The sequence below is a fragment of the Vidua chalybeata genome (genome assembly GCF_026979565.1).
Source record: "Vidua chalybeata isolate OUT-0048 chromosome W unlocalized genomic scaffold, bVidCha1 merged haplotype SUPER_W_unloc_4, whole genome shotgun sequence".
NCBI classification, from domain to species: domain Eukaryota; kingdom Metazoa; phylum Chordata; class Aves; order Passeriformes; family Viduidae; genus Vidua; species Vidua chalybeata.
In genome coordinates, this window is record NW_026530339.1 from 426,314 (window position 1) to 454,279 (window position 27,966).

The window sequence follows — 27,966 nt, forward strand, 5'->3', positions numbered from 1 at the left end:
TTCATACGTGCGTAATTCTTCTCTTGAATTGTGTCGGTGGTCTCGAATTGGGTCAGTGGTCCCAGGGATGAAGTCAGGAAGGTCTTTGTCAGGTCTCTGTGACCCTCTGGCATGATCCAAGGCCCCCTGCTTTGTGATGGATTAACATAGAGTCCAGGTGCTGGGCATTGTTCTACTGGTTTCAATATGTTCTTATAATGGTTCACTTGCTCCACTTCTTTCTACAAATGAGCTCATAATGTAGCAATTAGTTTTAGCTTAAGCATCTAATAATCATTAACCTATCATTGGTATATCTAACTTCAATATTAAATCTTAACCCTTTAAAATCATGATTCAGTATTCCAAATTTTTAATATATGCATCATTTATTCTAAATTTACAGTTACAACTAGAGCTGTTTCAGTCTGTTATGTAAATACCATGCTAGGTTTTAATATAAAAGGTAGAATTTTCAAAGCCAAAAAGCTCTTAGGCATGAATTTTCCTTCATTTTAGTAAAAAATTATATGTCAAAATCCTGATACTAGGATTTAGGGGGGTAGATTATATGTTTAAGCATATGTTTTAAGTATAAGTTTTTCTCTAAAAGAAGGACCCCAAAATTGAATTATAAATGCATTTTTACTATTTTATTCATTTGTGTCCAAAAATAATTCAACTGATTGTTTTGTTTTGAACTTAAATTCTTACCTTTAATATAATTGAAACAAAACTGACTGTGAAAGAACCACTGGCAAGACAATTCTAGAACAAGGTAACTGGACAGAGACTTCCATCTCCAGTTTATTACTTGGCTAAAGGTCCATTAAAATGACAAAATGCCTGGGAATTGATGGAACTGACACTGATAGAGTGGCATGATAGTATGCATATCAGTAATATTCAGCCAAGCACACTGACGTTTTACCAACAATAAACTAACAAGAAAAATAATGTTTCCCCATTTTACAGATATGTGACTGACGTTGCACCCCAGTCGCAGAAGGGAGTGGTGCTGGCTGCGAGCGAGCCCCAACTCTGCTTTCCCCGAAGTGCGTGTCACGAGTGGCCGCCCGCCCTGCCTCTGGCGCAGGCCAGCAGAGGGTGGTGGTTTGGCTGCTGGCTGTGGTCCCTTATCGACAGAAGCGGCCGAAAATAGTGGACCCACATCAAGGGACCAAGGCAAAGGAAGAGGGAAGGACCCTTTGCTTGCATCTCCGAGCAATCTTTATTCTTCCCCGCACAGGGGGGCAGCGGCACAGGTGTTACAATGTAACGACTCGAAGTAAAGGCAAGGCAAAAGGGCACGAAGTAGGGAAAAACAGCGGCATTAAGGGGGGGCTGCCCCCGAGGGGGGGCAGCCTGACAACAAATCAAGGGCTAGATAGGAGGAGTATGGAGTGGATATGTGTAAACATAAAACCAATAGGGAAGGGGAAGGGGAGAGTGCATACATAATGTGCAAATGAGTGAAGGAAAATATCATAACTGACAGGGAAGCTTCCAGATAAACGAGCATAGCAAATAATGACAGACAAGCTGCAGGGGCAGGATTTGGAAGATAGACAGGGAAGGGTCTTGAAATAAGGGAGGTATACCCCAGGACTGACATGGGGAAAGGCAGGAAAGCAGGTGGAAAACAACTTTGGGGAAAGACTATTAGGAAAACTGAACAGGGGTGAATAGGAACAAACCATAACAATTATTTTAAACAATTTCTTTAACATAAACTTCAAAATCCCACTACTACATGTGAGAAGGGCAGAAAGGCTTAGAAGTGTCAAGTGACTTGACTTTTTTTTTTTTTTTTTCTCTTTGGAAAATATGGAAAAAAAATTCTATTAGGTTCCATTTTCTCTGTTTGTTTAGTTGGGTTTTTTTTAATGCTTAATATCTGCATTGGTGGAGGAGCTGAGATTTGGAGATTATTCAGAGCCTGCAAGTGCAGCAATGTCGTTTGCACATGATATAAAATACGCAACAGCGTCACTGCACTACTGTTTTTTTTTTTTGTTTTGGTGGGATCAGTCTATGCTTCAAAAGTGTCATTACTTTTCATAAGGAAGTTTCATTCTGCTCTTGAATAAGTTCACAATGTTAATGTACTCATCAGCCAACTCAGAAGTATATACAGGCAGCTGTGAGGAATCTAATTAACATTTGGCTACAGAAGAAGAAATTGCAATCTACTGTACATCAGCTGCCTCTGATGTCCCAAAAACCCAGATTATATCCAGTTAGGAATGCTTGGCTCCTCCCTCTGGGCGGAGCATCTCACAATGGGATGTCATATTTCTTATCAGTCATGCAGTGACATTCAATAGCCCATTATCAGCAGATGTCACCCCAGAGGGAGAAAGCCTCTTCTTCAATGTTTGTCTCCATCAAACACCTGTAGGTTGGTATCATCTCTATTTTTACTCACCATTTACTTGGGCTTAAGTAATTCATGTAATGTTTCCTTTCAAATAAAAATTTCTATTATTCTTTTCATGCTATTTTCTATTTTGACATCTTACAGTGTTACACCATTATGTCCAGCACGTAAAGAGTGCTCTTACCATCTAGAAGTTCCTGTATTCTCTATTAAAATCTATCCACTATTTAGTTTAAAGTCACTCTTAGAGAATTAATCATTCAAAGCCATTCCATGCTTTTTTTTTTTGTAAAAACGAAGAAAGAATAATTGTATTTCTGTGAGATTCTAATGCATAGAAGATAGGGCAGAAGTATTGTGAAGCACAGAGTAGTTTGAAAAGAAGTAGCTTTTTCAGATTAATCTGAATGATCAGAGGGTTGTTTTTCTGAACAAATAGGAACAACAAATTGTTTGGCTTATAGAGAGTGTTTGTCTTGACAACAGACATATGAATGATAGTGTTTTTACAGATAGACCCTTATGCATACCCATAAACTAGTTTATATATTCCAGGAACTATTTTACATGGCTTCTGCTTGGGATCCGCCTTTTTAGAGCATGCGTGTTTCTTGGCTGTGGTTTTGGCTCCTTCTCTTTATCGCTTCCAGTTTGGGCCTTGGTCCACACTGTCTTCAGATGGTGACTGCTGATAGTTGGCATATCTGTAGCAGGTGTCCTCATCCTATGTTCATTGGATGTTATCCCATCCAAGCAGGCATTTTAACACAATCATAGCTATTTCACTACTATGTCCAAGCTTAAGTAACAGCAGAAATACAAACGATATCTTTCTAAGAAAGTTGCTTTAACATCACACGTATAAAATTCATTTTAAGATTTGCGAAAAGCCAATATTGTAATACGGATCTATAACAAACCTTCCTCTTATTCTTTATAAATCATTTGACTTGAGCAATATTTCTTATCCACTTGCATTCTTGGGACTATGCTGGTAATTAATCAAATAGAACAGGGGATTAAACAAGGAAGAAATATCAAAACAGTTGCAACACATAAAAGGAAGAATCCTAATTTCTTCCACCATTCTATCCTCAATACATCACCCCACCAGCTAGTTTTTAACATTGTTTCCCAATTTTGGACTGGTACCTGTGTTATTTTTCTGATATCTTTTTCCAGGATGACATCCCCGTTGTCATCTATTTTCAACAATCTTATATATTAAACTTTCCACAAACACCCCCTTCTTTAATCAATAAATAGTCTAAAGCCAACCTATTCTGATGCACTACAGTTTTTGTTTAGCTTTGCTGACTTGATATTCATTCCAATGCCTGAGCAGCTTTATTTGTTATCATCTCTATAACTGCTTGGAGTCTTATGATACAATTCAGCATAAAATTTGGGGCCAATACAGAGTTAGATTGCTGTGCTGATTTTAGCTTTTTGTTTACTAATTGTTCTTTTACCGAATCTTGGAGTATATCCCTAAGATAAAATGTAAAACAAATCCATCTCTCTTCTTTCAGGCATTCAATTCCCAGTCTATTACCACTTTTTCCTAAGTTTCTTGAAATACAGTATTTTTTCCCATTTTGCCTACAGGTACTTATTTTGGATGAGTTATAACAGTGAATGTTGACATGGGTATGTGTAATAAAAAAGGAACTTTGGTTTCTTTCCATGTAATGCTTTCAGTAGCATTTGTGACACGATATTGCCAGTATCCCAAAAGGGAAAAGACAACAAATGAATGATAGAAACAGGAATAACAGAGGTCTGGTATAGCTTATACCCCCACCTTCCCTGCCTATGGCGTTGCAACCCATAGCCAGGGTATATGATCTTCTCGGTGGCGAGTACAGTGGTCAACCCAGGCTTGCACTCTTCTTTCCTTGTCACTTCCTTTTTTCTAATTTCCAGGCAAATAGTTTTTGACACTCCTTAACTGTGGTTTCCCACCATTCCCCAGGTATCTCCCATTCAACAGGCACTAATAATTCCCATCCACAAAACAAAGTTATTATTTGAGTTGTTTTGAGTTCTATCTGGATAGGAGATAGATTTAGTACTTGACACTTCCTGCAATGAGAGCGTCGATTTTGTGAACTAAAATACCAATTTCCCCCACAATTTAAACATTTACATATAACCAAGCTAGCATGTCCAGTATTGGGATGAATAAAACAGAGTATACGGTATGGGACTGATGGAAATTGTCATTTCCCCTCTTCTTTGTATAAGTCACAGGCTAAGGCCAGAATATGAGAACTCTCTGACCAAAACAGTCCTGATCCTCCTGTTTGAAATGGAAGTATTTCTCCCCAAGGAGGTGTCAGAGGCGTCTCAGGACTTGTCCAGGCGGTACTTGAAACCACTAATGTAAGCTGGGGCTTATTTCCCAGTTAGGTGTGATACTTTGTGTATTCCTTGGATCATTTAGGTCTTCCCAAACTATTGCCACCCAGTCCCCATTTGAAAGTCAATTTGGTACTGCCTGGTTTAGATGTGATAGTCCATTCCTCAGGTTCCTTCACAAGTCCTTTGATTCTGCTGGCATGAATCCACCCTCTTTCCATAGTTCGGATTGCTGCCTCAGTAGTACCAGAAAATGACTTCTTAATAGCACAGGGACAGTGACAAGAGGAAGACAATACTACATCAGCATCTGTCATCAGCATTCCCCAAAACTTTCTGAGTTTAGCAAAAAGCTTTTTTCCACAGCCGCCTCTTCTTCTTGCATCCAGCTGTACTAACAGCTGCAGAATCAAATTCTTCTTTCTGTGAGCCACAATTAGTTAAACAAGAAAGGCCAGTCCAATTTTAACATGAGATGAATCACATCTATTGCTTTTTACCCTGTGGGCAATATTTAACTGTTTTAGTATCACAGACCCATTCCTCTAACAGTTTCGCAGAACAAAAGCCCCCCTCCTAACAGCAAGAAAAACAAAAAAAAAGAAATACACATAAAGAAAAAAAGAAAAGAAAGAAAGAGAAAGAAAAATAACCAACTTTGAGAGGTTTGGAGAGACAGTGGGAGATTAAGGCTATCTCTGCCTTGATCTTATTTCTCACGCTGGCCCCTCTCTCCTTTTCACAGCACAGCTTTCAATGCTGTCCCTCCCCCCTCCCCCACTGCCACCCCTGCACCGCAGCAGCCCCGGCAAGGGTGGACCCTGCCCTAGCGGGAGCGGGGGGTTAAACTTGAAGCCAGCCACATGCACGGGGACCTTGGAGGCTTGCCTTGCCTCCCTTTCGCCTCCTCTTTCTCTCTCTCTCTCTTGCCCTTGACCCACTTGCTGGGGCCAAGGCTACCATCCTGGACTCGGGGCCCTGGCAGGCTGGGAGCCACCCCCGGCGGCTCCGCCACTGAGCCAGCCCGCTCCTCAGCAGCAAACCTGTGCAATCCGCAGCTGGCACTGTCACCAGGCCGCCAAGCACTTCCAGCAACCCCACACCCTCCGGGACCCTGGTGACACATTAATTTTGAAGAATTAAGAATTTTAGGAAAGTTAAGATGATAGCTAAATTAGATGTTGCTGAGTTAGCGGAAGTAGATAAATAGGCTTTGCTCATAGTTTACAGTAGCCAGATCTTAGATAAGATATCCAGGATCTAGTAACTCATTGCTTGTCAACTTATGTTTGGGTAGCTGTGCTTATCATGAAAATCAGATTGTGATAAACAGATTTCAGGGACATGAAAACAGTTGCAGACTTCCCATACTTGAGGAATCCATTGAACACAGGAAAACTACAAGGATTCATTTGTCACGTATGCATTGAAAAGGTAGAAAGTTCAGAACGAGGAAGACTTATTTTACTTCCTCATTTTGGAGACCCCTACCCAAAATGGACCCCCGACTCATTTCAGGGAACAAAACTATGCATGCTTAATAGCCTTTTTGCCATTTAGCATACAAAGTGGAGCAGAGGAAGTGACAGGGATATGAATATGCATTCATATTTTGTGTATTCAAGACGTCTGTAAATAAAAGGGCTTTGTAATACCTGTGATTTTTGCAGTGCGCATTAGGGAATTATCCCACGTACTGTCCGGCCATTGTAATAAACATACACTTTCTAACTTTAAACTGTTAGAGAGCTTTTTGTCCGTCTCAGTTGGATATCGATATTAGATCGATATTCATATTTTAGTAAATAATTTTTGGAGACTGCGGCAGGACTGCTCTCTGACCGACGGGTCCTCGGGGTCTGGGACCCCTCTGGGCCCACCCAGAATTTTCTGGGAAGAGGGCTCCTGCGGCCCTGTCGACACCCCAGGGAAAGACCAGGACCTGTCGAAACTACGGACAAAAGGTATCTCTAATATTGGAAACAGGTACCTTTAAATAGAGGCAGCTTGTAAGCCATAAGGAGATGTCCTTTTGCAAAGCAGATGCCTGAGTAAGTTTCGTAACTTCTGCGGAGTTTGGTATTAGTACTTGTTTGTGTTTCGGGGGGAGCCGGTAACGGCACCAGGTGTCTTTGTGTCCCGAGGCGGGGACAGCGGCGGCAGGGCCGTTGGTCTTGTTGTGGAGCAGTTGTGGCTCCGGTCTGGTATGTGGTTCAAAAGCGGCTCAGGGAATTGTGTTTTGTGAGTTCTGGGTCGCAAGCGGTCCCAGACTGTGTTGCAGGAGACCATAATTGTGGGGTCCCAGCGTGTCGGATGTGTGCGGAGAAGGGAGGCATCTTTGTTTTGTGAATTTGTGTGTGTTCAGGCAGTAAAATTATTGGTGCACCATATGTGTTGTGGGTTTGCATTGTAGGCACCTTGATTTGTGTGCTTTTGGAGTGTGCTATTAGTGTGGAGTAAATGCTTTAGGTTTGTGTATGCTTAAAGTTGTAAAAGAACTTTGAAATCCCCGCCTGATCAGCGGAGGGATACTTGTATTTGCGCCCGGGAAAGCGGAAGGATTTAGAACTCTCGGACTGTATTTGGATCGTGTGCCACGAAGGTGTTGCGTGAGGTTTGACTGTGTAACTGATAGTGGGATTTTAACTAGTGTGTTGTTAAGGGGAAAAAAAAAAAAAAACAAAAAAAACCCCAAAAAAACCAAACAGTTGTGGCTGAATGAGCTGGGTTTTTTTGTGTGTGAGAGGAGCGAGCGAGTGGAGGGGGTTTGAAACTACGCCCGGCATCACCTCGCCGACTGGCGGAGGGATTGGGGTTTTGCAGCCTTGGACTGTGTCTTTCCAACCCCGCTCAACCCCCAAAAGGTTCTGATTGTGGGTGTTTTTTTTGACTGTGAAGGAAAATACTTGGTTGTCTGTGAAATTTAAGATTGTTGGTGTGTGAAGTAGTGTTATAACTAAGCTCTAGTGATTGCTAACTGCAAAGGAGCAAGGGACGGTGTGGGGTTGGAAGTCCCCCCCCCCCCTTTTCTCCCTCTCGCAGAAAGATTTGTGCTGTGTTTCTGCCCGAATCCTCTGTCTTTACGGCAAGACTGTTAAAGTTTTGAGTTCAATATGTTTAGGTCAATTAGTGTTTAAAATTGAGTTTTAGTAGAAAAAGGGAGCCTCACAGAAGCCAGTGGAAATCTTTAGGGTAGAGTGTGCCCAGCATATCTTTGTACCATAGGAATTTTAAGGATGGGAGCAAGTGAAAGCCAAGAGATTCCTAAAAGCAGCCCTCTGGGATGTATTTTAACACATTGGAAAGAGCTGACAGGCTATGGTGAAGCAGAAACCAAGAGGGAGCTTGTCAGTTTCTGTACACAGTGGTGGCCGCTATATAGACTTGATGAGGGTGTAAAATGGCCAGCAAGTGGTACACTGGACTATGAAACATTATTACAGCTAATTCTCTTCCTACGCCATGAACAAAAGTGGCAGGAAGTGGCTTATGCTGATATGTTTTTCACTCTTAGGAATCACCCTGAGTGGCAGAGACTGTGGAATGAGGCCACCTTCTGACCCATTAGTACTGGCTTTGGAAAAAGATAATAAAGCCAATAAAGTAAAGCCCAAATGGTGTTGTAGTGCATGCTCAATAAATCAGAGGTGCACACATCCTGACAAGGTATACCAAGCAGAGATCCTGGAACAAGAAACAGAAGACTTACTCAAACCACTCCCTAAAAGACAGGAGAGAAGGAGGGTGGTGGAGGAAGTAGACTCAGAGCCACTATCGACTCCCGCCTCCCCCACTTCATCTCGAGCTTCATCTTCCTTTGGGAGGACAGCAATTCTGTAAATAAAAAGGCTTTGTAATACCTGTTGTTCTGGTTTGAAAGCAAAACTAGTGAGACACTCTAAGTCAAAAATGCAATTTATTGGGAAAAGGGAAAAGAAACAAAATACATGCAGTAATACAAAAGGAAGACCACTGACAAAGTCAGAATACAACCTGACACCCCTTTGGCCAGTGTGTTGATAGCAGTCTAAATTGGAGTGGCTGCAGTCCTCCTGGAGTGGCAGATGTGGTTTCTGTTGGAGCAGTGGTCCTGTAGAAAAGGTGTAGTCATCCAGTGGAAATTTTAGCTGTGTCCTCTTGGAAACCTGTGGGAAGGCTGCTTGCCTGTCCGAAAATCTCAGAATATATCTAGGTGGGAATGCTTAGCTCCTCCCCCCTGGGCGGAGCATCTCACAATGGGATGATGTCATTCTGAGTCATGCAGTGAGTCCTTAATCACCTGTTAAACAGAAACGGCTTTTGAAGGGAGCTATCTCTGAGTCATGGGGCAAGACATTGATGGGCCCATTACCAGGAGATAAGGAAAACTGCCCAGAAGACAACTGCTACACACATGGCAATAGAAAACATCCTGCTTCTCAATCTCAGACACCTGTGATTTTTGCAGTGCACATTAGGGGATTATCCCACATACTGCCCGGCCATTGCAATAAACATACACTTTCTAACTTTAAACTTTTAGAGCGTTTTTGCCCATCTCAGTTGGATCGATATTCATATTTTAGTAAATCACTGGCACAACCAATCCAGCTCCCGACTCCCAGCGGCACCCCACACAAACTGCGCTCTGAGCCGCTTCCACCGGGTGGGCGAACACTGGGAGTTGCCGCGCCAGGTCACCCACATAAATCAGCCCCTGCCACAGCCCCCGAGAGCTTGCCACTCGCTCGAGAGTGGCCAAACACCTCCTAAACTTGACAACCCCCAACCTGGCATCCCCAGGTGCTCTTATCATTCTTTTTTCTTTTGTAGGCATCTGGACAAATCATCAACATATATTTTTTTTCCCCTTCTAGGAGGGCTTGTTCTGCTAGATCTTCCTGAACCCTAGTTCGGCACTGAACAACCTTTAAATAGCCATGTGTTAAGGCTTCTCCCTGCACTTCTGTCGTGGTTTGACATGGAAGTGAATTTCTTCCAGGAAGTTGGGTCAAACCAATCAGTGGTCAGGTTTGGATATTGGCACCTGGAGTGACCACTGAAAGTATGGACACGCCTCTGAGAACACAGGGGGTTAAAAGCAAGAACTCCCAGGAGAACTGTCTCTTTTGGTTCCGGTCGTCAGAGAGTGCAGACTCCCCCCCCTGCCCAGCCTTAGGCTGGGTGGGGGAGGGGAAGCCACGCGGCCTTGTCCAGGTAGGCCGAGGGGGCTGAGGGTCTGGAACCCAGCCAGCTCCTGTGGACGGAAGGGTGGAGAGAAGCGGAGATGCATTTGCCCCCCACCCCAAGAGGGAAAGAGACGGAGAGCCTGGCGGCACCTGGAAATCTGCCGGCAGAGGAGAAGGAGAAGGGGGGGGAATGCCCAGCGTGGGAGGCGGAACACCGGACTGAGATATCGGCCATCCAGGGAGTCTGAACTTTTAACCCTTTCCAGGAAATGAGGGCTTTTTAAAAGTATTACTCCTCCTTGATTTGTAGTGGAAGAGAGATAGTCCGGGACCTGAGATGTTAGAAGAAGAAATATTTAGGTGGGAGGAGATGATGAAGTAGCTTTTAGCTGGACTCTTCTTGTTGGCCATGGACTGAGCCAAGATCTCCTGCAATAGAGACTGCATTTTGGGGGGATGCGGTGGTGACCCGGGGAGACCTGTTTCAGCTTCGAACAGCACAAGAATGGCGAGAAACGAAGAGAGCTGAAGAGGGAATGGTGATACCCTCTGTCTTCGGGAAGAAGATGAGTCCTGTTTTTGGACCCCTCGGCCCCAGGGGAAAATGGGGGGGACTGTGGTCCCAGGATGAGAAACTGAACTGTTATATCTTTGGGTCCGTGGCAGGGCATCCTTGGGGGAGCCCTACGAGCAGTCTGTCCATGCACGGTGGTGAGAGCACTGTGACATGGAAAGGAGAGTGTCACACTGGCAGATTTTTCTTCCGGGCGGTTGCCATGTGTGACAGGGAAACACAGGGGGGCAGTTGTGTTTCCTGGGGGGCCTGTGGTGCGGGGGAGACTTCTCTCTCCCTTGATGGTTTAAGCATAGATTGCCTGAGGGGTGGTAGTTTGGTCAGGAATCCCGGGTGATGTTTCATGGCTGGGTGTTTTTGGAATTGGGATGAGGAGGGGTGGTTTTAAGGGGTCTTCATCCTGGATTTAGTTTATGTGTTTTCTGTATTAGTAGTAGTTTAATAAAGTTTTTTTTCCCTTTGTTGTTGGGCTTGGGCCTGCTCTGCTCTGTTCCTGATAACATCTCACAGCATTTATTTAGAAAAGGTGCATTTTCCATGGGGACGCTGGCATTGCGCCAGTGTCCAACCATGACAACTTCATACAGAAATTGTATTCAAACTCCCCTCCTCCTCCAGTGCGAAGTTGCCATTATTCCACATTCCAACATCTTAGAGTCTATTAACCACCCTTCTTCTTTTTTAACCTCGCTTTTTCTTCTTTTTTTCATTTTTTCCCTCTTTTTCCTCCTCTTTTTTTTTTTTTTCTCTGATTTAACACTCTTTGGACCGCACAAGCTGTACACACAGTACAGCTTGTACCTTTTAGTTTATCTCTAAAAGTAAGTCCATAGCCCTTTCTTCTTCTGGTACAACCCCCATTTCCAGTTGCATCTGCAAGTTTCTCCCCAACAAGCTGATGCCTGCCCCAGGAACCAACAAGACATCTCCTATCCCTATTCCAGTCTCTCTCCTAATTGCTCCATCTTCAATGACAGGGATTTAAAACTTTTCTTCTTCTGCCCCTGCCACTTCCACCATGTCACCACTCATATCACATCTCCCTGGAATCTCTACCACACAAGTTCTTGCCGCTCCAGAATTGATATAAAATTTCAATAGCCAAACCGAATTTTATTTTTATATTATTTATTTTAAAAAAAGCAAGCAAGCAGCACTGGGTGGCCAGGCAGTCGCCGCACCACTAACGGCGTACACCACTTACAAGTTCGCCAAAGTATATATACTGTTTTTAAGCCTACTAAGCATTTTCCAGTGTGCTCGTGTTAGTCCAAATCAGCAGATATCAATAAGCTGGGATCAGCAATGTCATAATCTTTCCAGGTGGTCGTTGGCTTCCTGTCCTGCTTGTGGTTGTCTGGAGGGAGGCACTTCACCAGTGTCTGCTAAATAATTTTAGTCTCATACAAGTGCATTAAGCTTTTTATTATACATAAGCATTTAGTCACTTTGTTGCAATATCCCTTAGCTTTACCACTACTTCCTCTATTTTATTCTAAGCATCAGTCATTTTTGCCACCTCATCTCTTTACTCTACTACACTTCTTCTATTTTCTTGTTCGATGCTTTAATTGGCTATTCAGTCAAAAAGTTTCAAAACCGTTCTTTGTAGTTATCCCAGGAAATGTGTCCACTTTCAACACAGCAGATACAAGCATTTGCTGATTCCATTGCCAATTGACACAAATCACAAAAACATTTTTCACAGAATCAACCACAAATTCCAGTACTTCCTCTTGGGGGCCTGCTCCCCAAGTTATCAAAGGCTCCAGATGGCATTCATCCCCCAGAAAACAGAGCCCATGATCTTCCTACTCCTTCAAGAGCACTTCCCCTGAAGCACCTCCAAGTCTCCCACTAAGTGAGGTTGCCCTCCCCCACTGCAGCAGAAACAGGCATCCCTAGTCCTTTTCTGGGACCCTGACCACACTGAGGGTCTGCCTCCCTCCTGAACCCCTCCCATAGATTCAGCAGGAGCTGGAATCACCAAGGGAGCAGAGACAAGAGCGGGGGTCGGCAGTGAGGTTGGAACCAATAAACGGACAGAATTAGGAGCAGGAGTCAGCAGGAAAGCTGGAATCAACAAAGAAACAGAGGTAGGAGCAGGAGCAGGCGGCTCCAGAGTGACGGTGGGGATGGGAGTGATCATGGTCAGTACGGGTGGGGAGGGCTGGAACTTGTGACCCAGGCAGAGAAGCTGTTATGGGTAGGGAGACTGGAGCTCCTGGCATGAGCAGAGAAACTGGAGACAGGGAGAGGCAACATTTCCAGGGGGTCCCAGCCCCTTTCTCTGGCTCCCCATCTCATTTCCCCATGAGAAGTCCTGACAACTTGAACACCTCTCACTCTTCACAGCACAGAAAAATACAATCCACTTTCTTCCAGAAAAGTTAAACTTTAAATCAACAATCCATATCACATATACTTTCATTCATTCACACTCACTCACCTGTATTTCTTTAATATGTCACACTCGCTCCCACTCACAAAAGGACAACACAAAAATAAGGTACCTTTGTTCTCAAGTCACTTGTTAATATCCACCCACGGGTATTATAAAATCTCAAAATGTTATTGGCTGTCTTGGTTTGGAAAGACAGGTGTCTGTTAAGGAAGGCAGGAGCCTGCCCTGAAATGGAAAAATGTAAACCCCCTCCCTCTGAATTGTTATAAATTTGAAATTAAGGGGGCTTTCAGGCAAAAAATATGGGAGTGGGAATAATAGTTCTTTATTAGGGAAGAAAATTAAAAAAAAACCAATACAGTAAATCTAAACAACACTGACAGAGTCAGAATACAACCTGACACCCTGTTAGTCAGGGTGCTATTAGCAGTCCAATTGGAATTGTGGCTGCAGTCCTCCAGGAGTGTCAGGTGTGGTTCTGCTGGAGCAGTAATCATGTAGAAGGGTGCAGTCTTCCTCTTAAGATGCAGTGGAAGAGGCAGCTGTCACTCTGGGAATTCAGTGGAAAAGCTGTTCTGCTGTCCCAAAATCTCTGCTTATACCCAGATGGGAATGCTTGGCTCCTCCCTCTGGGCGGAGCATCTCAGAATGGGATGCTGTAATTTTATCAGTCATGCAGTGACAGTCAATGACCCATTAACAGAAGACATCTTCCTGGAGGGAGGAGTGGTTTATGGAAGAGATAAGGAAAACTGCCCAATTAACAGAAGATAACTGCCACACCGCTAACAGATGGCAAATAGAATACATTTTGCCTTACAATCTAGGACATTGGCCAACCCCAGATGCTCTTTGGTATCCCTCAATCCAGCTGTGTTATTAAACCCTGGATGTTCTTGGGCAGCTTTATCCCTCAGTCCGGCTGTATTGTTCAACCCCGGATGCTCTTGAGCATATCCTCAATCCAGCAGAATTTTATTGAACCCTGGATGCTCTTGGGCATATTTTTCCCTTAACCAAGCAGAATTTTTAGGGGCCTCCTCCACTTAAATCCCGCTTTCCCAGTGGATTGTACCAGGAAAAGCCTCAGCTCCCTTCCTCCAAGGGGTCCCACCCGGTAGCAGTCAGAGGCCCTGCAAGGCCTCCATGGCGGTCACTAGCCTAAGATAAGAAATGCAGAGTCATGACGAGTGGAACAGAGCTACCCCTCTTCTGCACATCAGACCCCTGTTATCTCTCTGTAAGGCTATAGGTCGTATGCTCCTCGACCTCAGCCATAGGACAAATCCTGATTCCTCAACAACCTATATAAACCCATACCATTGCCCAGTTCAGATGGAAGAGCTGTCACTGGAACCTTTTGCAGAAGCTGCCAATAAAGACATCTCTGCAGAACTCCACACAGCCTTCACCTCTCTCCTTCCCTGCGTCTGCTGAGGCACTTTGCGAGCACAGAGCTGAAATCACTAAGAGCTGAAATCACTCCACAAGTGCTCGCAAGGTAGCCAGCGGCCCGGAGCTAGCCGGAGGAGCCTGACAGGCTGCGCCTCATCAGCACAGCGCTATCCGGGACACCTATGGCGGCTGCTGCCCCGGGGGCCAGATGGACCCCCGGCGACCACCAAGCCATAAAATGTGGCAGCCCGAACAGGAGAACTGACATCCTGGAACTCCTGAGAGCAGCATCCTTCGTGGATCGTTACTGCCTTGGCCCGCCACAACCCTCCGAGGGTAACTTCTTCGTTATAGAAGAAGCTATCTGGAAGAGGCATCCAACGAACCTGAATATCACCATCTGGGACGAAAGTCCTCAGGAGCTGGACTTAGCAGACCACCCACCCAGCAGTTTCTGACTCAGTTTTGGCTGAAAAAAGTGTAAGTTTAAAACAGCCTTTCTGCGTGCTTTTACCCTGGGTCTCCGTTTTTGGTTTTTTTCTTTTTTTTCTCCTTTTTACTGCTGGGGGGGGCAAGGGAACTTACAGCAATGGGATCAAACTCTAGTAAATTAAAACAATCCCAGAACGAGAGAGATATATATTTACAAATCCTAGAAATCCTAAATGCTAACAACTTTTCTTTCTCTAAAGGCAGTCTTTCAAAAACTAACTTGAAAAAATTTATAACATGGATCCTTTCTCAGTTTCCAGACGCTAACATAAGCATGATTAATTCAGACTCCTTTTGGGATTCAGTGGGGAAAAAACTATATCTTTTCCAAACCAAAGAAGACTTTTCTGTTACTAAATTCCTGCCTCTCTTTCACTACATTGTAAAAGCGGTGGAAAAAGCTAACACAAGCAGCTTAACAGCAGCTGAGGAAATTCCAAACTTATCTCCTATAGCAGATCCTCCAAATACTAACCTCTCAGATAACAGTCCTCTCTCCGTCTACTCACTTCTTCCTGAGATGGGGAACAGGGGAACCGCGCCGCCCCCACCCACCCTTCCTGCACCCGCGGGATCCGCGGAGCCCGCCTGTCCCTCCACCTCCCCCAATCCCTCCGCCCGCATTCCGGATGAGGCAAGCCAGAACTCAGCTCCTTCGGTTACGCAATGCACAGCACGGTGCTGGCACTGCACCCCATCCGCACGTTCGGGTATAATCGCGTCAGTTTCGATCAGGTCCGCCCCCCCCTGCCCCAACACGTCCCTGCAGACCGCCACGTACCCGCCTGTCCCCCCCGCCGCCCCGACTCTCCCCACCCCCGTTACCACCCCTACCTGCCTGTCTGCTGTGGTGCCAGCAGCAGCAGCACCCCCCAACCCCAGCGCCTCCTCTCCCTCCCTTCTCCCCTGCCTGCATTCCGAAGAGATGCATCCACCCACCCACCCTCAATGCCCACATAACGGCAATCCCCCACACTCTGTCCAGTCTCCCACACCCCTGAAAAAGGTCGCTACAACATGCCCAAAAAAGCATAGAGCACCTCCTGACCACACCTCATCAGAGGACAGTGAGTCTGAATCTGACACAGACAAAATTGATCCATGGGCTTTAATTAAAATGGAAGCGACTCAGGCAGGAGATTGGGAACTAGATCAGAGAATTACTGCCTTCCCTGTAAATTATATAAAGGGGAAAAGAGGGGGGGGGCACTACTAGAACAACATGGGAACCTAACACAAATAAAGAATTGATACAACTACAAAATATAGCCAAAGAACATGGTAGAAGTTCACATATTTTCAGAAACTTCCTCGAAGCGCTTTTTTCGGTGCATATCCTGGTCCCTCATGACCTTAAAAACATTGCCAACTGCCTTCTTTCCCCGGCAGAATATATGCTATGGGAAAGACAGTGGAAAAGGCAATTAAAAACATTATCAGACACCTATGCTCAAGATGCAAATAAGCCAGATTTTACAGTCCAACAGCTGGCCGGAGAAGGGGATTTACAGAAACCCTCTGACCAAGCTAACACCTTACCTAAGGCAGCACTACAAGATTTGGCTAATTGCAGCAAAAACCTCATTGCTTCTTACCCCAGATGACTCTATCCCTACCCAACACTTCTCTAGTATTAAACAAGGAATAGATGAAAGCTTTATCAAGTTTGTAGACAGACTTAAAGATGCTCTGGAAAAGCAGATAGAGACCACAGAAGCAAGGAAAGAACTGTTGTGCAAGCTTGCTTTGTCAAATGCAAACGAACAATGTAAAACAATCCTGAGGGCTTTACCCCTTGGATACAGAACCCACCATAGAGCAAATGGTGGAAAGCTGCACACGTCATCTGTCCACTGAAAACACAGTGGCCCAAGCAGTCTCTAAGGGTATTGCAGAAGGAGTTTCTGGTGTGTATGCAGTAGTAACTTCCAAAGACCAGGACCGCTGCTATTACTGTGGGGAATTTGGACATTTAATGAAGGACTGTCCAGACAGGTCACCTACCCGAAACCCCGTAACACCTACCAAAGACCCCAGAACCAGCAGCGATACCAGCAGCGTTTGGGAAACTTCCAGGGGAGCGCGGTCAGGCCCCGCGCAAAGACAGCAAATGAAAAGCCATCCAGATCCAGTCACGCAACATCCCAGCAGATTCCAGGATATGTGGAGAAGATCCAACCCACGGAAAGACACAGATGGGAACACGGCGCCAGTTGCTAACTGCTTTATCCATTGACTTTAATAATAAGGATGTCGATCGTGTTCCCACAGGCAAGCATGGGCCAAAAGGTGGTCCTTTTAACATCTTAATTATAGGGGACACTCTCCATGGCCCAGAGCAAATCTTGGTCATTCCAGAGGTACAAACAGTGCACCCAGGACAAGAAATCTCTGTGCAGCTGTGTTGCACGGACTTACCATTTTTTCTTTCAAAGGGAACTCCTATCGCACAAGCCTTTCTACTCCCAAAGAATCACAGAGAACAGCTTCCTCTCAATCCGACAGTAATGTGGGCACAAGTTGTGGGACCAAGTAAACCTACCATCGAGTGCGGTCCATCCTACAGAGGAGAAAAGTTCCACCTACCAGGAATGCTGGACACCGGTGCGGACATGACCATCATTGCTTGCTCGGAATGGCCTGCACGCTGGGGACTACAACCGGTAGCAGGAATGATTTCAGGGATCGGTGGAGCCACAGTGTCCATGCGAAGCAAGTGCAACATCCTCATCGAAGCGCCAGGAGACAAGCTGGCAACCATCCGCCCATTCGTGGTAAGAGCCCCCGTCACCCTTTGGGGAAGGGATGTTCTATCCCAGTGGGGGGCCTCCTTACGTATTCCCGGTCAGGATTTCTGACTGGGGCCACTGAGGAGCGCGCACTACCAGATACACCTCGGCTCACCTGGAAATGCCAAGACCCAATCTGGACTGACCAGTGGCCCCTCTCTAAAGTAAAACTGCGTGCACTACAAGCCCTTGTGGAAGAACAGCTCGCCAAAGGTCACATTGTCGAGATCACCAGCCTTTGGAATTCTCCAGTCTTCGTACTGCAAAAACCAGGGACGGACAGGTGGAGGCTCCTCCATGACCTTCGCAAAATTTATGCAATACTCGAGGACATGGGTGCCCTCCAACCTTGCCTGCCTTCACCATCGATGCTGCCTCGAGACTGGACACTTGGATCATAGACATTAAGGACTGCTTCTTCAGCATTCTGCTGCACCCCCAGGATGCTCCACGTTTCGCTTTCTCCGTTCCCTCTCTTAACAGAGGCTTCACGCAAAAGATACCATTGGTTGTATCTCCCCCAAGGACTAAAAGTCTCACCCACCATATGTCAGTGGTACGTCGCTCACATCCTGTCTCCTGTTCGGAACCTATTTCCAGATGCAATCATCTACCACTATATGGATGATATCCTGGTCTGTGCATCAGAAAAAACTTACTTAGAAAAAGCAGTTAAAGGGACAATCGAAACCATAGAAAAAGCAGGGTTTGAGATCCGTGAGGACAAAATACAATACACCAACCCATGGACTTATCTTGGATTCCTGATCCGAGAAAGGACAATTGTACCCCAGCAGCTTGCTATCCGAGATGACCCAAGAACCCTGAGAGACTTACACAGTCTGTGCAGATCCATCAACTGGGTACGCCCCTTGCTAGGAATTACCACAGAGGACCTCGCTCCCCTGTTCAACCTTCTTCGTGGCAACGAAGACCTAGACTCTCCATGCATGCTCACAGCAGAAGCCCGAGACACTATCACCAAGGTCCAAGAAGCCTTGTCTTCACGCCAAGCCCATCGCTTTGAGCCCAAGCCGCCTTTCCTGTTCGTCACCCTCGGAAAAGCACCTCGGTTCTATGGACTGATCTTCCAATGGGATCTTCAACTCCAAGACCTTTTATTGATACTGGAATGGATCTTTACACACAACCAACCTTCAAAGACAATTACCACCTTCCAGGAAATAATGGGACATTTAATAAAAAAGGCCAGAACTCGCCTCTGCTCCCTTGCTGGGTGTGAGTTCACATGCATATATTTGCCACTAACCACTGGGGATCTGGAACATTTGCTCCAGACCAATGAAAACCTCCAATTTGCCCTAGACAGCTATACAGGCCAAATTTCCATTCATATCCCAAAACACAAACTTTTTAATGCAGTCTTTAATCGGACCCCAAAATTAGTCCAAAGTAAAACACCTCTCAAAGCTCTAACAATCTTTACAGATGGCTCAGGGTCATCCCATAAATCTGTAATGACTTGGAAGGACCCTAAAACTCAAAATTGTGAGTCTGATATCCAAATAGTGGAGGGATCTCCACAGATTGCAGAATTAGCAGCTGTTGTCAGAGCCTTTGAGAAATTCAAAGACAAACCTTTTAATCTGGTCACAGATTCTGCATATGTTGCAGGTATAGCTATGAGAGCAGAACACGCTCTTCTCAAAGAGGTTTCCAATCCAAAGTTACATCAATTGATCTCGGCATTAACACGTTTAATCTCTCACAGAAAGAAACCTTACCATATAATGCATGTGAGGTCGCACACTGATCTCCCAGGTTTCATCACAGAAGGGAATAGGAAAGCGGACGCATTGGCCATGGCAATAGAAACTGCTAACGTCCCTGACATCTTTGCCCAGGCAAACTTGTCACATGCATTTTACCATCAAAATGTACCAGCCCTTATTAGAATGTTCAAGATTCCAAAAGATCAAGCAAAAGCTATTGTCGCCACATGCCCAAACTGTCAAAATTACCAGATACCATCCATGGGGACAGGAGTCAACCCCCGAGGCCTGAACAGCTGCCATCTGTGGCAGATGGACGTAACTCACTTCACACCTTTTGGAAGGTCCAAATACGTGCATGTATCGGTCGACACATTTTTGGGAGCAATATTTGCATCAGCTCATCCAGGAGAAACTACACAGCACACCATAAAGCACTTCCTCCTTGCATTCGCCACCCTGGGAGTACCGAAAAAAATCAAAACGGGCAATGGACCTGCCTATACCTCTCGAAAATTAAGACATTTCTTCAGTGAATGTGGAATAGAACACAAGAGAGGTATACCAGCAAATCCCACAGGGCAATCAATCATGGAAAGAACACATCAAACCCTCAAAAGAGTCCTCAATCAGCAGCGAAGAGGGACAAAAATCATATCTCCAGTTGAGAGACTTTGCAAGGCTCTCTACGTCATCAGTTTCCTAAATGGTACAACATCAGAGCCTGACCTGCCAATACTTCGCCACTTTGCAAATACCACCCAAGCAAAGCTCACTGAGAAACCACCAGTGCTAGTGAAGGACCCGGAAACACATCAAATTTCTGGGCCTTTCCAGTTGATTACTTGGGGTAGAGGGTATGCATGTGTTCTACTACCATCGGGTCCAAGATGGTACCCAGGAAAAAACATAAAGCCATACCTGGGCAATGCAAACACTACTCCCACAAACAGTGACAAGAATTCTCCGGAGTCAAATACAAGACCTCCTCAATATCAGACAAGTTCTGCCTGGAGACAAAGACATTGCCAAATGTCCACATACAGAAGAAAAGACCATCCCATTACGTGACAGCAGACAAAACAGAAAGTGGAAAAACATTCTGCTGTAGCAGTTAAGCCATAAGCTAGAAACAGCCTGAACCCAAACTGTTCTCTGAATGATATGTTATTACCCTCTGTTTACCCTAAAAAACCCTGTTGCTTTCCCTTCCTAACTTGTTAACTCTTACCAAAACCCTCTAACCTTACACCCACTCCCCCATCCTAAGCTTATAGGAAAAAAAAAAAAAAGGGGGGGGAGAACGAAAGGAGGAAAGGAACAAGGGAGAAAACTCACTCCCACCACCATAAAGATAACAAATGTTGCTTATATTCCCTATCAGAAGCCCCATCCTTATCCAAAGATGAAAATTATCTCCATCGGTGCTGTCCTCACCGCTGCCTGGATGTTTTTCAACATACAGTATGCCTGCGGTTGGATTAGCCCACAGCCTAGCCACAATGTTTGGGTAACCTTAGCGAAAACATTAAAACAGGATAACATGTGCTTATCCATGGGAAGCATTGATAACCCACTTTCCACATGTTTAGTAGGGATTCCATTTGTAGCAGACGATTGGCCCGCCTACAATTCAGAGCTTCTCCGCACCACAGGTAAGAGACCCAACATGGTAGATACTTGGGACGAGTGGACAAAAATGTTGCCCAATGCTCAAGAGGAAGCCCAAGAATTGGACCTCTTGGGGTCCTCCAAGGTAACATACTGCGTCAAATTTTACTTTAGACGTCCAAAGAGCAATTGGCTAGAAATTGACCAGACAAAAAACACATACAGAAAGGATGTATCACCCATTAACAAAGCCTATAACTATCCGGATTGGTGCAATTACACCACTCGGGTGATCTCTGTATCCTCTTTCCACCCCAAAGTATTACCCAAGGGAATGTTTCTCATCTGTGGTGACAGAGTATGGGCTGGGATTCCCTCCCGCCTTCAGGGAGGTCCCTGTACCCATGGAAAACTTTCCACCCTCACTCCAAATATTACCTTGTTACATAATTGGAAAAAAGAAAGTGAATTAAAATGCCACAAAAGATCCTACATGGAATTTGATGAAAATTGTGATACAAAATTATACTATTGGAATAAAACAAAAAGAATTGCAGTCTCCTATTCCTACCCTGGTTAGCTGCAGCTAAAGCTCTTGGGGAAATAAATCACTTAGGGTGCTGGGTCAGCAAGCAAGCCAATGCTACCTCTGCCGCCCTAAGCGATCTTTTAAAGGAAGAAGAAACCACGAGACATGCATCACTTCAAAATCGAGCAGCGATCAACTTCCTACTGCTAGCCCACGGACATGGCTGCCAAGACTTTGAAGGGATGTGTTGTTTCAACCTCTCTTCATGTTCAGAGTCTATCCACGCAAACATCCAGAAACTGAAGGAACTTGTGAAGGACTTAAAAGTAGAAAACAACCCAGACTGGGTTAATGACCTTTTCGGTCAATGGGGATTAACGGGATGGGTTGCATCGTTGGTTAAGGGAATTTTGTGGATTTTCATTGTAATTGTCATTGTGTTAACTATGTTCTCATGCCTTGTCCACTGTTTCAAAAGAACTATAGGACATGCATTTTTACTAAATACAGAAAGTGGAGTTGTAGCAGTCAGAGGCCCTGCAAGGCCTCCATGGCGGTCACTAGCCTAAGATAAGAAATGCAGAGTCATGATGAGTGGAACAGAGCTACCCCTCTTCCGCACATCAGACCCCTGTTATCTCTCTGTAAGGCTATAGGTCGTATGCTCCTCGACCTCAGCCATAGGACAAATCCTGATTCCTCAACAACCTATATAAACCCATACCATTGCCCAGTTCAGACGGAAGAGCTGTCACTGGAACCTTTTGCAGAAGCTGCCAATAAAGACATCTCCGCAGAACTCCACACAGCCTTCACCTCTCTCCTTCCCTGCGTCTGCTGAGGCACTTTGCGAGCACAGAGCTGAAATCACTAAGAGCTGAAATCACTCCACAAGTGCTCGCAAGGTAGCCAGCGGCCCGGAGCTAGCCGGAGGAGCCTGACAGGCTGCGCCTCATCAGCACAGCGCTATCCAGGACACCTACGGCGGCTGCTGCCCCGGGGGCCAGACGGACCCCCAGCGACCACCAAGCCGTAATACCACCCCTTCTCTGAGACCCAGTCCCAGTTACTCCAGGGGATTTTCTCACTCCTTTTATCGCTCACTTTGTCTCTTTACTGGTCGTTTTTCTCATGAAAGAACGGAATTTTAGCGTGGGAGACGCCTCACTCACTTAGCAGGTCTGGAATAACCAGCTCGCCTCTCATTCACAGATACATTCACCCCCCCATATTTACGCCCGGAAAGAATCCTTTTCCAGTCCTCTTTTCTTCTTAGAGTCTTTGTGCACAAGGATGTATGGGGCTACTGTGGTTTTAGGGAGCCTTTTTTTCCCTTTTCCTTTGCTTTATGTGTCTCCTTTTTTCTACTGGGTGTTCTACCTGCAACCGCAGATCACGCCAGGAGAAACAGAGCAAGACTGCCTAAACCTGCTTGGGATCTCCTGGTGATCTCAGGAGCGACGTGTTACATCTGGGATGAGCACGCATTTTTGAAAAATGCGTTCACTCTCCTGTGAAAATTTAAACAGTTTAATAAAGGACAATAGGAGACAAGGACCATAGAGCAAAGGTTATTAGGGCCGGGTGTGTCTTGGCACTCAGCCAAGACCACACGTCACCTTTGAGGATACCCCTTAATTACCTTTTCCCTTACATCAGCCTGTTGCATATTCATAGACCCCTATGCATATCCATAAACAAGTTTATATATTCCAGGAACTGTTTTACATGGCTCCTGCTTGGGATCCGCCTTTTTAGAGCATGCGTGTTTCTTGGCTGTGGTTTTGGCTCCATCTCTTTATCACTTCCAGTTTGGGTCTTGGTCCACACTGTCTTCAGATGGTGACTGCTGATAGTTGGCATATCTGTAGCAGGTGTCCTCATCCTATGTTCATTGGAAGTTATCCCATCCAAGCAGGCATTTTAACACACACATACTTATATCAGCTATTTCACTAAGCTTAATTAACAACACAAATAAGAACTATATAACTAAGTTACTTTAACATCACACATATAAAATCCATTTTAAGATTTGCGAAAAGCCAATATTATAACATGTATCTATAACACAGCCATCAAATGACAGCTGAAATGCGGAGTAGATTTATTTCATTACCTCGCTAACAATGCCAGGCAGTAGAGGCACATGGGAACACAGGCTCCTTTAGTCTTAGTTCATCCCAGTGTGAAAAATGCATATTTTATGATTGGCTTTTCGCAAATATTAAAATGAATATTATATGTGTTATGTTAGAAAGTTATGCTGTATTAATTCTCTTAAGTAGTGTGTTAAATATAGTTTTAGATTATAACATAATGTTAAAATAGAAACTATGCAATGAAAGATATTTTTTTACTAGCTCAAGAAAGAGATGAGATAATCAAGAAATTCTTCGCACAGAGATAACAGCGACAGGGCACACAAAGATTTACTGCCTCCTTATTGTCTTTATGGAACCACCAGGATTAAGGGGAAGAAGTTGACAAAAACCAGAAAAATTCTTAATTTTCAAGGAATTTATGCATCATGTATGAGATATATGAATATGTAACAGGCTAGTGCTTTTAAGGGTTATTCCTTTGTTCACAAGGCATGTTTTTGGTAGCTTAGTGCCCAAAAACATCCGGACGTCCATAATTCTTTGTTTTTTATTGTCTCGTAGTGTTCTAATCCTCATTGTCCGAATTTTTATTACTCTAATTTTATTACTATTTTTTATAACTATTTTATTACTAATAAACTTTTAAGATTTAAAAAAAACGAGTGATTGGTGTTTTTCACACCAGCAAAGGGCAGGGTCTCACTGCCTGCCTCACTGTAACAAATGGCTTTGTTGCATGTATGTGAGAGTGTGTTATGTCTCCACGGGAATTCTATTTACCAGAACAGGCAGAGATGAACAACACTAACAGAAGAAATGGAATTTTCACACACTAACATTTTTTAGCATTCCCAGCTGCAAGGTCACTTTGAGCAAAACTGTTTCCTGCTACTCTCCAAATCTTCTAGTTTTAACCCTTACCTCCCAACAGGCATATATCGAAACAGTTTAATAACTGGAGCAGCTGATCCTGCAGGAAACCTTCTAGGGCTTGCTGTTGGTCAAAAGTGCCATTCTTAACATTAGGTTTCTTTTTCTCAAAATGCAATACCTTCTTCAGGTTCTCAGCTTCTTTGCTCTACCTCTGTCAAGGTCGGGATTGAAGGCACTCGAGACAGTATTTCGCGTTCAGACTTAGATGTTTATTTTTTCTTATCTATGTTACAGTCTCACAAGCAGTGAGTTCCACAGCATTTTACTAACAAGGTACAAAATGGCTATCTTTCTTTACAAGGCATATTAAGGCTAAACTATCCAATTAATATATGACACCTAAATTATTTTCACTTTTAACCCAATTACTAATCCCTCCTGTCTTGCAATGCGGACTTTTCTGTCCAATTACGAAACACCACCCAAACCCATGAAGAAGAAGGTGAATAAGAAGGACCAGCCACCACCCTAAAGCCTCCATCTTGCCCCATATATATTGCTATATTCTTAAAACTTAAACTCTAAGTTTTCCACCTTGTGATATTACACACTCTGATTCAAGCTATGCACCCGTAATCCCAGTGGTATCAATCAATTTTGGAAGCCTTCTCCACGACCTCAGGTCAAATGCAGTATTCTCTTGTGGATATGTGCCTTTCAGCAAAAAAAGTTAAAAATTCTCAGCATCCAGGGTTCTAACAACCTTCCAATTAAAAACTTTTTAAAAACCCAAAACTGAAGCTTCATTTGGTGTTTCCAATAGAAAACATGTATGTCAGAAAGAAGTGAAAGAAGAAGGGAACTGAGTGTTTGGAGGTTAGGATTTTTTCTTTTTTTTCCTTTCTCTCAAGGAATTGTCTCCCATTTGTTGCTAAGAGGCAATAACGACTGGTACTTAAGAGAGATAACAGAAGTGGCCAGGGTTGGGGGAAGGGGCGCAGCTGGCTGCAGCCTCTTAGCGGTGGGGGGTGGTTTTCTCTTGGGAAGGGCAGAGATACCACGAGATTTTGGCTGTGGGGTGAGGGGCTAGGCTCAACTCCGAGCTCTCGCTCTCAGAATCGGAGAATGATGGTCAAGCTGTTGCTACCGTGGGAGAGTTCACTGCTGCCGCAGAGTCCAGCCGATTATTGCTTCTCCTACAGTGGGTGAGCCTTTGCTCGTAAGAGCAACCATTGAACTGAGACCTTATTAACACCCTACCTCACTGGAAAGGACCCTCATCATCTACTCGGGTGCCTCAGGGGAAAACCCGGGACCCCAAGCCCCACTCCCCTCCAAGGGAGCCTCTCTCAGCTGTGTTCGGGAGCCCAGTTGCTGCTGCCAAGCCCCGCCAGGTTTTTTTCTGCCACAGCTCTGGGTTTTTCGCTACATTGTAACCCAGCACCCCCTGCCTGCCAAGACACTCCTGCTACAGCTGTGGAGATTCTGATAAAGTTCATTTGCTACCCCGGGTCTGCTCGCTTCTGCCATTCCAGCTTGCTGCTTCCGAGGTTTCTGCTACAGTTCATTCCGCTATCCGGAGGACCGGCTGCCTTTACCCTTTCTGTTCTCAGCCTCCAGCTTTTATCTGCCTTGCTTCAGTTCTCCTACTATAAGAGAAGAATCCAACAAAATGAACTCATTTAGGGGAAAAGCAGCTTGACTCTGTTATGTGTATATGGTGTGATAAGTTAGAGAAGACTCTTTGTTCATCAAGACAGAAAGAAGAAGCCTTGTGTAGATAACAGAAAATCAAAGGAGAAGCCTTGTGTAAGATAACAGAGAGCCAAAGGAGAAGCCTTGTGTAGATAACAGAAAATTGCCAGACAGAAACTAGCTAATATGTTGATTACTTAAGCTAGTTGTGTAATTAGAACTTAGGTGCATATAACATATAACCTTATATGGAAAAGACCATTACAGGGCCGTGGACTTTCACCAAGGAAGAAGAGAGGAGCCTTCGTCAAACGACCACCAGAGAGTAGAAGACGACCCCCTAGCAACAGAGGGCGCAAGCGCAGAGTACACCCAGAGATACAGCAGACACAAAAGAAAGAGAGTATAAAAAGACTGTGGGAAGGGGGAAACGGGGTGAGCCATAGGCGGAGCAGGGACTCCCCGGCTACACCCAGCACTGTTTGCTTGCCATCGCTTGCTGTAATCAATAAATTTCTGATTGACTCTTGAAAGGCTGAACAAATTATTCGCCTCTATTTATAACATATGGGATAATTAGTGTGGATAAAAATGTTATCTATATCTTATATATATATATTGGTAAGAAACACCCTTATAAAAGGTTTTTAAGTGCACAAGTCAGTATCGGGGATTGCATCACAGTGTCGAAACCACCTGGACAAGATGAAGGAGAATCTCATTTGCAAATGAATGAACGTGGTCAGCCTGGAGATGGGTCGTTCCCCAAGGTGAGCCATGGGGGAGATACATCTCAATACCGGATTCCAGGAACGTGATCATGGATGTTCATCACTCCCCGGACATGGTTTTGTTCAGTTTGGACATGGTTTTGTTCAGTTCGTCGCAAAGAAAGAACTCCACATGAATATGTGAAGTTCTGAAAGGAAGAAAAGGGACTCTGCCTCGGGCAGAATAAACTGTATAAAAACTGCTCAGACGGGACGGTCGACGTGAAACATAAGGGACCCTATGCTGTAGCAGTCGGACTTGTGTCTCACCCAGCGCCGATACCCGGGCTTGGCACTGACCTTTTTGATTGGATTGTGGCTATCTCGGACTGAATTTTGGTCGCGTAATAAAAAATCTATTTTTATTAAATATTTAATTTGGCTCAATTAATTTTTACGTATAACAACTCCTTTTATGATGATTACGATTATTTTAGACTGGAGTAACTACCCTTTTATAGGTAAAACCAAAAACTTAGGGAAAAGCTTTGAAAGCTTAAATTTTAATGCAATAAACCAATCGAACAGTCAGCTCCTGTCTCCAAGGTTCGTTTTCATCTTATTCCTGTGGTTGCAAGGAAATTAATCTATGATGCCATGTTGGAGATGAGAATCAGACCTCATTCTGCACCAAGCATGTTTAAAGAAGAAAGACATTTTTGCAGACTGCTGTGGCATATCCCAAGTCCTGCTGTCCTTTCTGCTGCATACAGAGTGTGTGAAGCAAGTACTACACATTGCAACAGGTGCAGGAAAGAGGAAGGGGATAATAGACAGTGTCATTCTGCCCCGAGTGCTGCAAATTTGTAGCAGGCACGGATGCAAGGAAAGAGAGTGATGTGTGCACTATTTCATAGGGCTGTGTTGAAGGTGAAAGGATGTAAGATTCTAATTCATTTGCATTGTGTATTTCTGCTGATACCACACATGAGCAATCTACAGTTGCAGCACCTAAATGCAACACTCATAGACACTGCACTGTGCAAGTGGACTCAGACTCAGAACCATTGACCCAACCATCACAGCACTGAAGTGAGAAAGGTGGATGGGAAAGGGGTCAATGCAGTTTGGTTAATGCTGGCAGTGGTGTCATTCATCCAAAAGCATC